At 39.3% G+C, this 12535-nt stretch overlaps 1 non-coding gene across 1 annotated transcript; it reads right to left on the bottom strand.

Annotated features, from left to right (window-relative positions):
* Nucleotides 1–12099: 12099 nt before the first annotated feature.
* On the bottom strand, nt 12100–12175 carry TRNAD-GUC (transfer RNA aspartic acid (anticodon GUC)). Its single transcript has one exon. It is a non-coding gene; the product is annotated as a tRNA-Asp (tRNA).
* Nucleotides 12176–12535: the final 360 nt, after the last annotated feature.

Raw genomic sequence — 12535 nt, 5'->3', positions numbered from 1 at the left:
CTTTGTTTTGTCTGTTTGCCCTGGCTAGAACACGCTAGTAACCACATTAAATAAGAGTGGAGAGAGTGGACAACCCTGTCTTTGTTCCTGATATAAGGGGGAAAGAAAAGCCTTCATTTTAGTGTCATTAATATGATGTTTAGCTGATGTTTAATCATATATGGCCTTTATCATGTTGAGATATTTTCCTTCTATACCCATTTTGTTGAGAGTCTTAAACATAAAATTGTGTTGTATTTTATCGAAAGCCTTTTCTGCATCTATTAATAAGATCATGTGGTTTTTGTTCTTTGTTTTGTTGATATGGTGTATTATGTTAACTGTTTTACGTATGTTGAACCATCCTTGAGATTCTGGGATAATACCACTTGATCATGATGTATTATCTTTTTAATATGTTGTTGTATTCGATTTGCTAGTATTTTGTTTAGTATTTTAGCATCTGTATTCATTAGAGATATTGGTCTGTAGTTTTCTTTTTTTGTGCCATCCTTGCCTGGTTTTGGTATGAGGGTTATGTTGGCCTCATAAAATGTGTTTGGAAGTATTGCTTCTTCTTCAACTTTTTGGAAGACTTTCAGTAGAATAGGAACCAAGTCTTCTTTAAATGTTTGATAAAATTTGCTGGTATAGCCATCAGGGCTTGGACTTTTATTTTTGGGAAGGTTTTTAATGGTTTTTTCTGTTTCTTCTCTACTAATAGGCCTGTTTAGGCTTTCTGCTTCTTTTTTACTCAGTCTAAGAAGGTTGTATTGTTCTAGGAATTTATCCATTTCTTCTAGGTTGTTGAATTTAGTGGCATAAAGTTTTTCATAGTATTCTACAATAATTCTTTTTATATCTACTGTGTCTGTTGTGATTTCTCCTCTTTCATTTTAAATTTTGTTTATATGAGTTCTTTCTCTTTTTCCCTTGATAAGTCTTGCCAAGGGTTTGTCAATTTTGTTGATCTTTTCAGAGAACCAGCTCCTTGTTCTATTAATTTTTTCTATAGTTTTTCTGTCAGAGCTGCTAGCATAATCAGGTGGGGCTTCTGCCCACTCAAAGACCTCTGCCTCTGCCACTCTGTGGGATAACACAGGAGCACACTGCCGTGGCACTTGGAGGAATCTCTTGCTCACTATCTGTGCACGCAGACCAGGATATCAGGCCAGCAGTCTCACCTGAGTGAAACCCCCACCCGCACGGAAAAGTTCCGGCATTGGAATTGGCTCTTGCTCTGTCCCCGTGCATGGCTTTTTCAAGGCGCTGAGGCGGCCCAGAGAGTCCACTTTCGGCCCACACAGAGGCCTCTGACTCTGCCCCTCTGTGGGGTAACATGGGAGCCCACTCCTGAGGAACTGGGAGGAATCTCTTGTTCACTCTCCGTGCGCGCCGACCAGGATATCAGGCCAGCCACCTCACCCTCTGAGTGAATCCCCCTCCCGCACGGAAAAGTTCCAGCATTGGAATTAGTTCTCGCTCCCCCTCCATGTGCGGCTTTCCCAGGGCACTGTGGTGGCCTGGAGATTCCGTTTTTGGCCCACACAAAGGCCTCTGACTCTGCCTCTCTGTGGGACAAACACGGGCGCGCACTCTCGGGGCTTTGGAAGGAATCTCTTGCCCACTATCTGCGTGCGCCGACCTGGAGATGGGTGAAAATGGCTGCCCCGCTTGTCTTTCTTTGTCCAGGTTTGACGCGAGTGTTAGCTTGTATTGCCCGGGTTGCCACAGGAACAGTTTTTCCTTGGCCTGGATCTCTGTGCCACAGCCTGGTTTGGCCGTTTGTGCCGCAGCCTGGATCTATTCACCCCCTTTGCCTGCCTCAATTTCTATATTCTCAGTTCCCAGTGAAAGCCGCCCTGTTTAGGTTAGTGAGGAAGGCGGAGCATTTCTTACTCCCTATTTCCTTCGGGGTTTGATTATATATTTAGCCAATTTTTTGCTCGACCATACCTTCGGGTGTATTGCGAAACATCTGGAGGCTCCAAGGATAGGTTTTTCTGTTTCTGGTTGAAGATCTTGTTGAGTTTTGGGGGAGATTTATCGGTATTGCTTCCTACTGCGCCATTACTCTGACATCATCATGTGAAAGTGATTTTTGTACTTGTGAGATTAGCACCAGTTTAGGGTGGCCAATGGCATTGTATTGTAAATGCAGAGGGGAAGGAGAGTTGGATTCTCTGGCCTCCCCCACACCTATAAGGAAGCGAGTGAATAGCTAGCCAGGTGCAGGAAGAGAAAAGATTAAAGTAAAACTTTTCTTATATTGATGGGCCATTTACAGGCATTTGTCCCCATGGAAACTACCCCTCCCCTCCTGAAAGCATGTAGTTAATGTATATATCTCTGAACAAAGGAATGGCAGGTGAACACTAAAAAATATAGGAATATCTTTTAATATGTAGAGTGACATTTTTACTATTGTGTTACCTTATAAATTTTCATGTGTAGAAACGTCTCTTTATGAATCCTATAGACAAATGTTACGAATTTGCTAATGAATTATGTCCCATTCCCCCCTACCCCCCTTCATCCTTTTCCCAACCCTGTGTGGGTAAAGACAAAGGTTGTGATGTCATGCTTTTTTTTCCCCTGCCCATGTATAATTAAGGCTATATAATCAGTCCCTAGAATATTAATGACACATACACGATTTGGGACTGCTGCCCTGTGTAAGATATATGTGGCTGGCATATTTAATAAATTTCCTCCTTTAATAAAACTTTTCAAATTTTATCTGGATTTGGTGGCTCTACAAAAACCCATGGAATTGAGGATTGGGTACTTTACAACATGATTAGCCATTGGTCTCCTTCTAAATCTTTCCTTCCTAGGTCTTCAAATGAAAAAATTGCCCTGACTGGTGGTATTGTGGATAGAGCTACACCCTGAGCACCAGCATCCATCTCAGAGTCGCTGACTAGATCCTGGGGTCACTGTTTGGGGTCTCAATCTGGGTACCTATGGGAAACAATCAATGACACAGCTAAGTGGAACAAACAGTTGATGTCTCTCTCTCTCTCTCTCTCTCTCTCTCTCTCTTCCCCTACACACACACACACACACACTAAATAAATAAATAAATAAAACATTTTTTTCTCCCTGTTGTTTTCACTTTTAAATATTTGCCTTAGTAACAGTGGGATTTCCAGTTTATATTTTATATGTTAATAAAAGCTACCTTCTCCTCTCACACCACTTTTTGATTTTGGGCTTTTGGTGTAGACAGAAAAGGGGGGAAGAAAAAGAAAATGAGCAAAGGTTTGTGCAGTTTGAAAAATGGGGGTACATTCTGTTCATTTTACCCTATTTCTTTCCCTCCTTTTTGAATAATTACCTGCACTTTTCCCACACTATCTCTTCATTTCCTAGGCAGTGAAATCTCAATTGTGCACAAATGCAACACAATTCCTCACAAATGAAGGGGCCCAGTTGCCCTTACTGTTTTCACTCTCCTACAGAGTCAGGGTATTGAAAGCACTCCAATAATTTACATTCCTACCAACAGTGGATGAGGAATCCTTTTTCTTCTCAACCTCTCCAACACTTGTTATTATCTGTCTTGTTGATAATAGCTAATCTAACAGGCGTGAGGTGGTATCTCATTGTAGTTTTGATTTGTATTTCTCTAATAGCTAGCGAAGATGAGCATCTTTTCACATATCTATTGGCCATTTGCATTTCTTCTTGCAAGAAGTGTCTGTTTATGTCTTCTTCCCATTTTTTATTAGATTGTTTGCTTGTTTGTTGCTGAGTTTTGTGAGTTCTTAATATATTTTAGATATTAATCTCTTATCTGAGCTGTTGTTTGAAAATATCATCTCCTATTTAGTTGGCTGTCTGTTTGTTTTGTTGACAGTTTCTTTTGCTGTGAAGAAGCTTCTTAGTTTGATGTAGTCTTATTCATTATCTCTGCATTTACTTCCCTTGCCTTTGGGGTCAAATTCATAAAATCTTCTCTATGGCCAACGTCTATGAGTTTAGTACTTATGTTTTCTTCTATGTAATTTATTGTTTCAGATCTTATATTTAGGTCTTTGATCCATTTTGAATTAATTTTTGTGCAAGGAGACAAACTGTAGTCAAGTTTAATTCTTTTGCATGTGGCTTTCCAATTTTCCCAGCACCATTTATTAAAGAGGCTTTCTTTTCTCCACTGTGTTTTTGGTTCCTTTATCAAAGATGATTTGACCATATATATGTGAGGAGTTTTGGGGCTCTTTATTCTGTTCCTTTGGTCTATGTGTCTATTTTTTTGCCAAGGTCAAGCTGTTTTGATTATTATGGCTCTGTAGTATAATTTGAAGCAATGCCTCTACTGGGTATATACCCCAAAACTCAAAAAAATGGGTACATAAAGACACATGCACGTCCATGTTCATTGCAGCATTGTTCATGGTGGCCAACACATGGAAACAACCAAAAAGCCCTCAATATATAATTGGATAAAGAAGATATGGTGTGTGTATATATATACACATACATACTATGGAGTACTGCTTAGCCATAAGAAATGATGACATAGGATCATTTATGACAACATAGATGGACCTTGATAACATTATACTGAGTGAAATAAGTAAATCAGAAAAAACTAAGAACTGTATGATTCTATACATAGGTGTGACACAAAATTGAGACTCATGGACATAGATAAGAGTGCAGTGGTTACCAGGGTTAGAGGAAGAAAGGAGAGAGAGAAGGGTAGGGGAGGGACATAAAGAGATACAAATATGGGGTGATGGAGGATGATTTGACTTTGGGTGATTGGTATACAGCATAATTGACTGTCCAGATGATGTGGAGATGTTTTCTCTAAATCTTTGTGCTCTGGTTGACCAATATTACTATGTTAAATTTAATTGTCTAAAAAAAATGAAAGCACTCCACTTATAGGGTGGTCATTAAAATCAACTATCAGAAGAAATAGGTTCTTTTGGTAACTTTAACACCTTCCCTACTTAAATGCGCATTAATCTGCAATGATTTGAAAGCCTAGAAGCAATCAAAAATCTTATTTTAGCTGTGTCACTTGATTATGTATAGTTCTCATTGCAATTTAGCTGAACTGTGAGAGTTGGGTAATAATTATATAATGCAGTTTCACCTTTTTTGGATTTTAGTATTTTAAAATAAAGTATATTGTATTTTGTTCTATTTCTAAAATAATGCTCAGTATTGGGCTCTTAGAAGATAGTTTAAAAATAAAGAATATTGCAAAGCAGAAAAACAATAAACAGTGTTAAGTCCAGTGCTCAAAGACAATTAATACTGCTGTAACCATTTAAGTGTTATAATATACATTATTGTGAATATGTTATTTAAATACATGTTAAGCCTGTTATTCCAGTATTTTATTTAGATCTATGGCATATAATTGTTTGTACTGTGGGTATTTTTACCCAGAGATATTTGTCAGAGTGCATGTAGTTGAGGTCTTAGACTTTGGAATCAGGTAATCTTAATTTCAAATTTTTAGTTATTATTTTTTTTTTAGATTTTATTTATTCATTTTTCAGAGTGACAGGAGACAGAGAGAGAAGGGGGAGAAGCAGGAAGCATCAACTCCCATATGTTCCTTGACCATGTAAGCCCAGGGTTTCAAACCAGCGACCTCAGCTTTCCAGGTAGAAGCTTTATCCACTGTGCCACCACAGGACAGGCCTTTAGTTATTTGTCTGGTGTAGGGGAAACCTTAATCCAGGGGTCCCCAAACTACAGCCCACGGGCTTCATGAGGCCCCCTGAGGCCATTTATCTGGCTCCCACATCACTTCCAGAAGGGGCACCTCTTTCATTGGTGGTCAGTGAGAGGAGCATAGTTCCCATTGAAATATTGGTCAGTTTGTTGATTTAAATTTACTTGTTTTTTATTTTAAATATTGTATTTGTTCCTGTTTTATTTTTTTTACTTTAAAATAAGATATGTGCAATGTGCATAGGGATTTGTTCATAGTATTTTTATAGTCTGGCCCTCCAACGGTCTGAGGGACAGTGAACTGGCCCCCTGTGTAAAAAGTTTGGGGACCCCTGCCTTAATCTTTCTGAGTTTGTATTTTCTAATATGTTAACTTAGAAAAATAACAATGATCCATCAAGTTACTTACATTTCAATGAGATAATATACAACATATATAAATATATACTTCATTGGAAGAATATACCATAACATAGCTAAGTTAAGTTTATGTAAGTTTTACATAACTTAGTTTAGATAAATCCTTTTTTTAGGGAGACTGCTTAACTTACCAGGTGTTTAAATTAATGCTTAATATCTTAGAATATCTGTCACCACCATCAGGAAGTCCTGCGTAGGCAATAAGCCTAAAGAGAAAAGTGTAAGAATACTGTAAAGAAGGAAGAAAACCTTTTGTTTTAACCACATAATGATACCTTCTGTTTTCTACCTTTTGTTCTTTGCTAATCAGTCCAGCAAGAAAAGTTGTAGTTAGAATAACACTATAAATGTGTCTATTCTACATTGAAAGACCAAAAAAATACACAGTACTTTTCATCCAGCCATGCTGTCAGGCAGAGTCTGTGGTAGGTTGTGCACATACCAGTTGCTGGTGAAATCCTGGTTAAAGGGCCTTTTTCCTACCTCTGGGCATAGTGGTATAGTAGTGGAGTTGGCATAATATAAGTAACCATCTAAAAGCATTAGCTATTCTGACTACCATAGAAAAGCCCAGAAAAAGTGGTAAATGCAGTGATATGAGTCATTCTGAGTTAGGATTCAGTAAACTGCATAAGTAATTATCAACAAGGACATGAGGATCTTGACCAACAGTTGTTTGTCCTTACAGCTTATTTTTGAGGGCATGCTCAATTTAGCAAGCTCCCCATCTAACACTTGCAGGATCCTCAGCTGTAGCATTTGGGTACAGGCTGCAGGTGACTAGAGAGCACTGTGCCTCCACCGCACAGAGGTAGGTGGCTGAGTCTCCGGCCTCGGTGGCTGGGATATGCAGGGTGCTGAGAAGTTCTTTCCTATCTAATGTGCCTTTTATTCTTCCTGAATCACTCCCACTTGTAATTAGCCTAAACAGAAATGTGGGAGCATTCTCCTCCTGTTTGTACCAAAGAAGACCTTGAAAGTTAGTCACTTTGTATCGGCAGTAGAGAGTTGCACTGTCTCCATCATGGACAACCAGAGATGGGGGGCTTTGTGTCACCTTGTTATCACTGTACACCCCTGTTTAGAAAAAAGCAACAAATAAAAGTTAGAGTGTGTGATATCAGGCCAAATCTTCTAAGAGATTATAATTATTCCTCATTAAAATTATAGGTATCACCAGATAAGTCAAAATGATTTCCACCTTGCTGTCTTAGTTTTCTTAGACTCAATTTTCAGTTTTCTGGCTGTATCTGACCCTTTGTAGTAGTGTTACTCACAGGTCAGGTGAATCCATAAGACCACTAGTGAGGCTTGTGACCACTTCTCCATCCTTCGATCTTGGTCTTGTTTTTCTAGGCAAATGAGGTTCTCTGCCTTGAGCTTTTTCTTTTCTTCTTTGAACCAACACTCTCTTCTTCCCTCAGTATGCATACACACACACACACACACACACATACACACTAAAAGGAAAATAATGATACTGCTATTCAACCAATCAGAAAACAAGTATCGCTAGGTTCTAAAATACACTCCAATCCTTCCCACTCAATCACTCAGTAGAGTCATTTGAAAGAGAGCACTGCCATCTTGTGAGCAGGTGCAGAAAAGTTGAAAATTTGGGTCCATATGTTTTATCAGTGACTATAGATTCTTTTAAAATTGTCTCACCCTTGAAGGACAGACTACCCAAAGACACCCATAGCTCTAATAGTGGTTCTAGGTCTCAGTGAAGGCACAGAGGAACAGAACAGCAGGAAGTCAGCTAGTTCAAGTCAGAACCTTCTCTATGATGTGAAGAGCTGAAGCACCGAGGAGAGATAGAATGGAGGAAGAGGTGAGGAGAGAACAAAGGTCTTTCCAAAAGTTCTTTAAAAGGTTCACTATTATCTCACTATTTGGAACATTCATTTATTTATTTATTTATTTATTTATTTATTTTAGAAAATTAAATTTAGCAACATGACATTTATGAATAAGAGTACATATGTTTCAGGTAAATGTTTCTATAGCATTTGAACTGTTGATTATGTTGTGTAGCCATCACCCAAAGTTAAATCATTTTCCATCCCCATATATTTGTCCCCCTTGACTCCCCTCCTTTCAACCCCTTCCTGCACAACACCCTCCCCCTAGTAATCATTTTACTTTTATCTATGTCAAGAGTCTCAGTTTTATACCCAGCCTATGTGTAAAATCATATAGTTCTTAGCTTTTTCTGATTTACTTATTTCACTTAATATAATGTTCTCAAGGTGCATCCAAGTAGTAAATCAAAATATGTCATCATTTCTATTCCTTTGTATAGACATACCACACCTTCTTTATCCAATTCTCTATAGAAGGGTACTTTGGTTGTTTCTATGTCTTGACCCCTGTTAATAATGCTGAGATAAACATGGGGGTGCATGTGTACCAATGTTTTTTAATTTGGGGGGTAGATACCCAGTACAGGGATTGCTGAGTCATATGCTAATTCTATTATTAATTTTTTGAGGAACCACCATACTTTCTTTCATAATGGTTAAACTAATTTGCATTCCCGCCAGCAGTAAATAAGAGTTCCTTTTTCTCCACAGCCTCTCCAACACTTGTTATTACCTGTCTTGTTGATAATGGCCAATCTAACAGGTGTGAGGTGGTATCTATTGTAGTTTTAATTTGCAGTTTTTGAATAACTAGTGAGGATGAGCATCTTTTTATATATCTGTTGACCATCTGCATGTCTTCTTGGGAGAAGTATCAGTTCAGGTACTCTCCCTATTTTTTAATTGGATTGTTTGCTTGTTTGTTACTGAACATTGTGAGTTCTTTATATATTTTAGATATTAACACTTCATTGAAACAGTTCTTTGCAAATATCATCTCCCAACTAGTTGGCTGCTGATTTGTTTTATTGTTGGTTTCTCTTGGTGTGCAGAATTTTTTTAGTTTGATATAATCCCATTCATTTCTTACTGCTTTATTTTCCTTGCTTTTGGGGTCAAATTCATAAAATGTTTTCTACAGCCAAGGTATGGACCTATGTTTAGTACCTATGTTTTCTTCAATGTAATGTATTGTTTCAGATCTTATATTCAGGTCTTTGATCCATTCTGAATTAATTTTTGTGTAGGGGAACAAACTGTAGTCAAATTTTATTCGTTTGCATGTTACTTTCCAATTTTCACAGCACCATTTATTAAAGTAGCTTTCTTTTTTTCCATTGTATGTTTTTGACATCTTTGTTGAAGATGACTTGTCCATATATATATGGTTTTATTTCTGGGCTCTCAATTTTATTTCATTGGTCTGTGCTTCTGTTTTTCTGCCAATACCATGCTGTTTGATTAGCATGGCTCTGTAGTGTAATTTGAAGTCAGGTAGTGTGATACTTCTGGCTTCATTTATTTTCCTCAGGATTGCTTTGGCTGTTTGGGTTTTTTAATGTTACTATACAAACCTGGTGATATTTTTTTCTATCTCTTTAAAAAATGAAATTATAGAGTGATGTCAGAGAAATGGTGCTGTGAGGAGTGAGACTGACAAATCTCCCCCAAATTTCAACAAGTTTATCAACCAGAGACAGAAAAATCTATCCTTGGAGTGTCTGGGAGTCCCACACACTGAAAATGAAGGTATGATTGAGCGAAAAATTGACTAAATATAATCAACCCTGAAGGAAATAAGATGGAAAAAGGAACACTCGCCTTCCTCACTGACCTGAGCAAGGGCTGCTTTTACTTGGAACTGAGATAGAGTCAGGGGGGCTAAGGGTGTGGAGCGAGCTAGGCTGCTGCATGGATGTTCAAGCTGAGGATAGAGTGTGCGTACAGCAACTCAGCCCATGCAAGCTAATGCCCGCACCAGTCCCTGGCAAGGACAGGTGAGTAGCAGCTGCCAACGGCGCGTGGGGAGTGTGCCAAAGTGAACTTCCCTATGCCCAAGCTTTTCTGGGCAGAGGGGGTGCCTCACCCAGCCATTCAAGTTAACAATCAAGCATCAGGAGAGGGGCACGCCAGCAGCTTGCAGTCTCTCCTGGAGCAGATCATCAAGGGAGGGGTGCGCAGTCAGCTTGCAGTCCTTCCTGGAGCAGATCAGAGGATCCAATCGCTGAAATTAGCTTAACCCACAGTCTGCTCACCTCCCAACTGACCTACGTGGCTCTAACTGACAAGATCCTTCTCAGTTCAGCAATCTAAGACAAGAAGCATGATACTTTTTAGTGCCTCTTGCTAAAGGGGTGGGGCAACTTCTGATTGGCAGAGCTTTCATACTCAGGGATATATGCTAAAAAGAGGGACTTGGCAGCTGTTAAGACCTCCTGTACTGCAGGCAGTGACTAGGGCACATTCTTTCCAACCAAAACAGGTTACAAAGTGCAAAAAGCCTGGGGAGAGTGGTCCCACAGAGTGCTAGGCATGCTGAACAGGCCTGGAGGCTCATAGAAAGTCACTTTGAAAGCAACTGGCTCCCAGCCCCACCTAATTATGCTGGCGGCTCTGAATGACAGAGTCTTACCCAGAGCCCTGCATTGAGTGGGGATAGAGTGGGGATTTGCCAGCTCTTTGAGCCTCTTACTCCCCAGGCAGAGGCAGCGGCAGTGGCAGCCTCATAGCTGGATCATCAGGCTGCTAATTCAGGAAGGAGAGACTAGGAGAGAGGCTCCTGGAAAACGGACTCTCTCATTGTTGGAGCCTGCAAATGCTAACAAGCCTTGACTACCAATGAGACTGAAGCCTAAGATATGACATCGCCGTAGAGTCTCATCAACTGAAAATCTCTACCTAAACATGCCACAGGGGCAGAGCCTGGGGTACAGTCACCGACCAGGAAGAGGGAGAGGAAAGAAAAAAGGAAGTTAACCTCTCCAAATCAAAAAAAATTCCACAGACTATATAACTTGTTCCACTATTTTTTTTTGTTTCTTTCATCTTCTTGCTTTTATTATTGTTATTATTATTATTTCTTTTTCCTCCACCTTGGTCCTTTTATTCCCTGCCCATTTTATTCTTTCCTCTTGTTGAACTACACTACCCATACATGTTACATTTCCCATTTTCTTTCTTTGCTTCTTCCTTTCTCTCCATGAAGGTTACACTCCAAAACCCTTAACTCTCTCTCTTTTTGTTCTTTTTCTTTTTTCTTCTTTTCTTTTCCCCTTTTACTTTTTTTTCCCACTCTATTAGTTTCTTCTTTTCTCCTTTTACTTTTCCTCTCATTCAATCCTCAATCATGAACAAATTATTTTATTTGGGACTTAATTTTTTTTTGTGGCATTGTAGGTGCTTTTTACTTCACTTTTTAACTCATTAGCATTCCTCCCATCCCTGGCTCACCATTCTATCTAGTTTTTGCTCCACTTAATAGAATAGTAATTTTTTTTCTTTTCCCTGTTTTCCTCTTATCCCTCTCATTATATCTCTTAGTCGACCATCACTTAGAAGCAAATAATTTTATACTTGACGTAAATTTTTTTCTTTTTTGAATTTTGTGGGTCTCTACCTCCTTTTTTGCCCATTGAACACTTCCTCTCAACTCAGGCCCTCCGTTATAGGCAGTTTTTTTTCCATTGAGCATAATATAATTCACAGTTCATCATGATATTTTCCTAATGAGGAGAAGATAGGAGAGGAAGAGAAGAAAAAAAGGGGGAAATAATAAATTATTATTTTTTAATGTTTTTTCCCAAAATTTTTTTCTTTTTTTTACCTTTTATTCTTTTTTTTTTCTGAAGCTGGAAACAGGGAGAGACAGCCAGACAGACTCCCACATGTGCCCGACCGGGATCCACCCAGCACGCCCACAAGGGGCGATGCTCTAACCACCAGGGGGCTATGCTCTGCCCCTCCGGGGTGTCGCTCTGCCATGATCAGAGCCACTCTAGCACCTGGGGCAGAGGCCAAGGAACCATCCCCAGCACCCGGGCCATCTTTGCTCCAATGGAGCCTTGGCTGCAGGAGGGGAAGAGAGAGACAGAGAGGAAGGTGGGGGGGTGGAAAAGCAAATGGGACCTCTCCTATGTGCCCTGGCCGGGAATCGAACCCGGGTCCCCCGCACGACAGGCTAACGCTCTACCGCTGAGCCAACCGGCCAGGGCCCTTTTTATTCTTTATTAATTCTCATTAGTGCTATCACCAAGACCACCCTCAAGTGCCATTAAAAAAAAAGGAATTGAATATCATGGATACAAAAGATAGAGAAGTAGCACAGATAAATGTGGAAAAAATCTATGGAGAAAAAATTTAATATATTGGAAACCTTGGAGCTAAATGACAGAGAATTTAAAATAGAAATCCTAAAAATACTCAGAGATATACAAGAAAACACAGAAAGGCAATTTAGGGAGCTCAGAAAACAACTCAGTGAATACAAAGAATATATTACCAAGGAATTTGAAACTATAAAAACAAATCAAACAGAGATGAAAAACTCAACTCATAACTGCAAAACAAGATAA

This window comes from Saccopteryx bilineata, chromosome 4, assembly GCF_036850765.1.
Source record: "Saccopteryx bilineata isolate mSacBil1 chromosome 4, mSacBil1_pri_phased_curated, whole genome shotgun sequence".
Lineage (NCBI taxonomy): Eukaryota > Metazoa > Chordata > Mammalia > Chiroptera > Emballonuridae > Saccopteryx > Saccopteryx bilineata.
The sequence above is the reverse complement of the archived record's forward strand: the minus strand, read 5'-3'. Positions and strand labels throughout refer to the sequence as shown.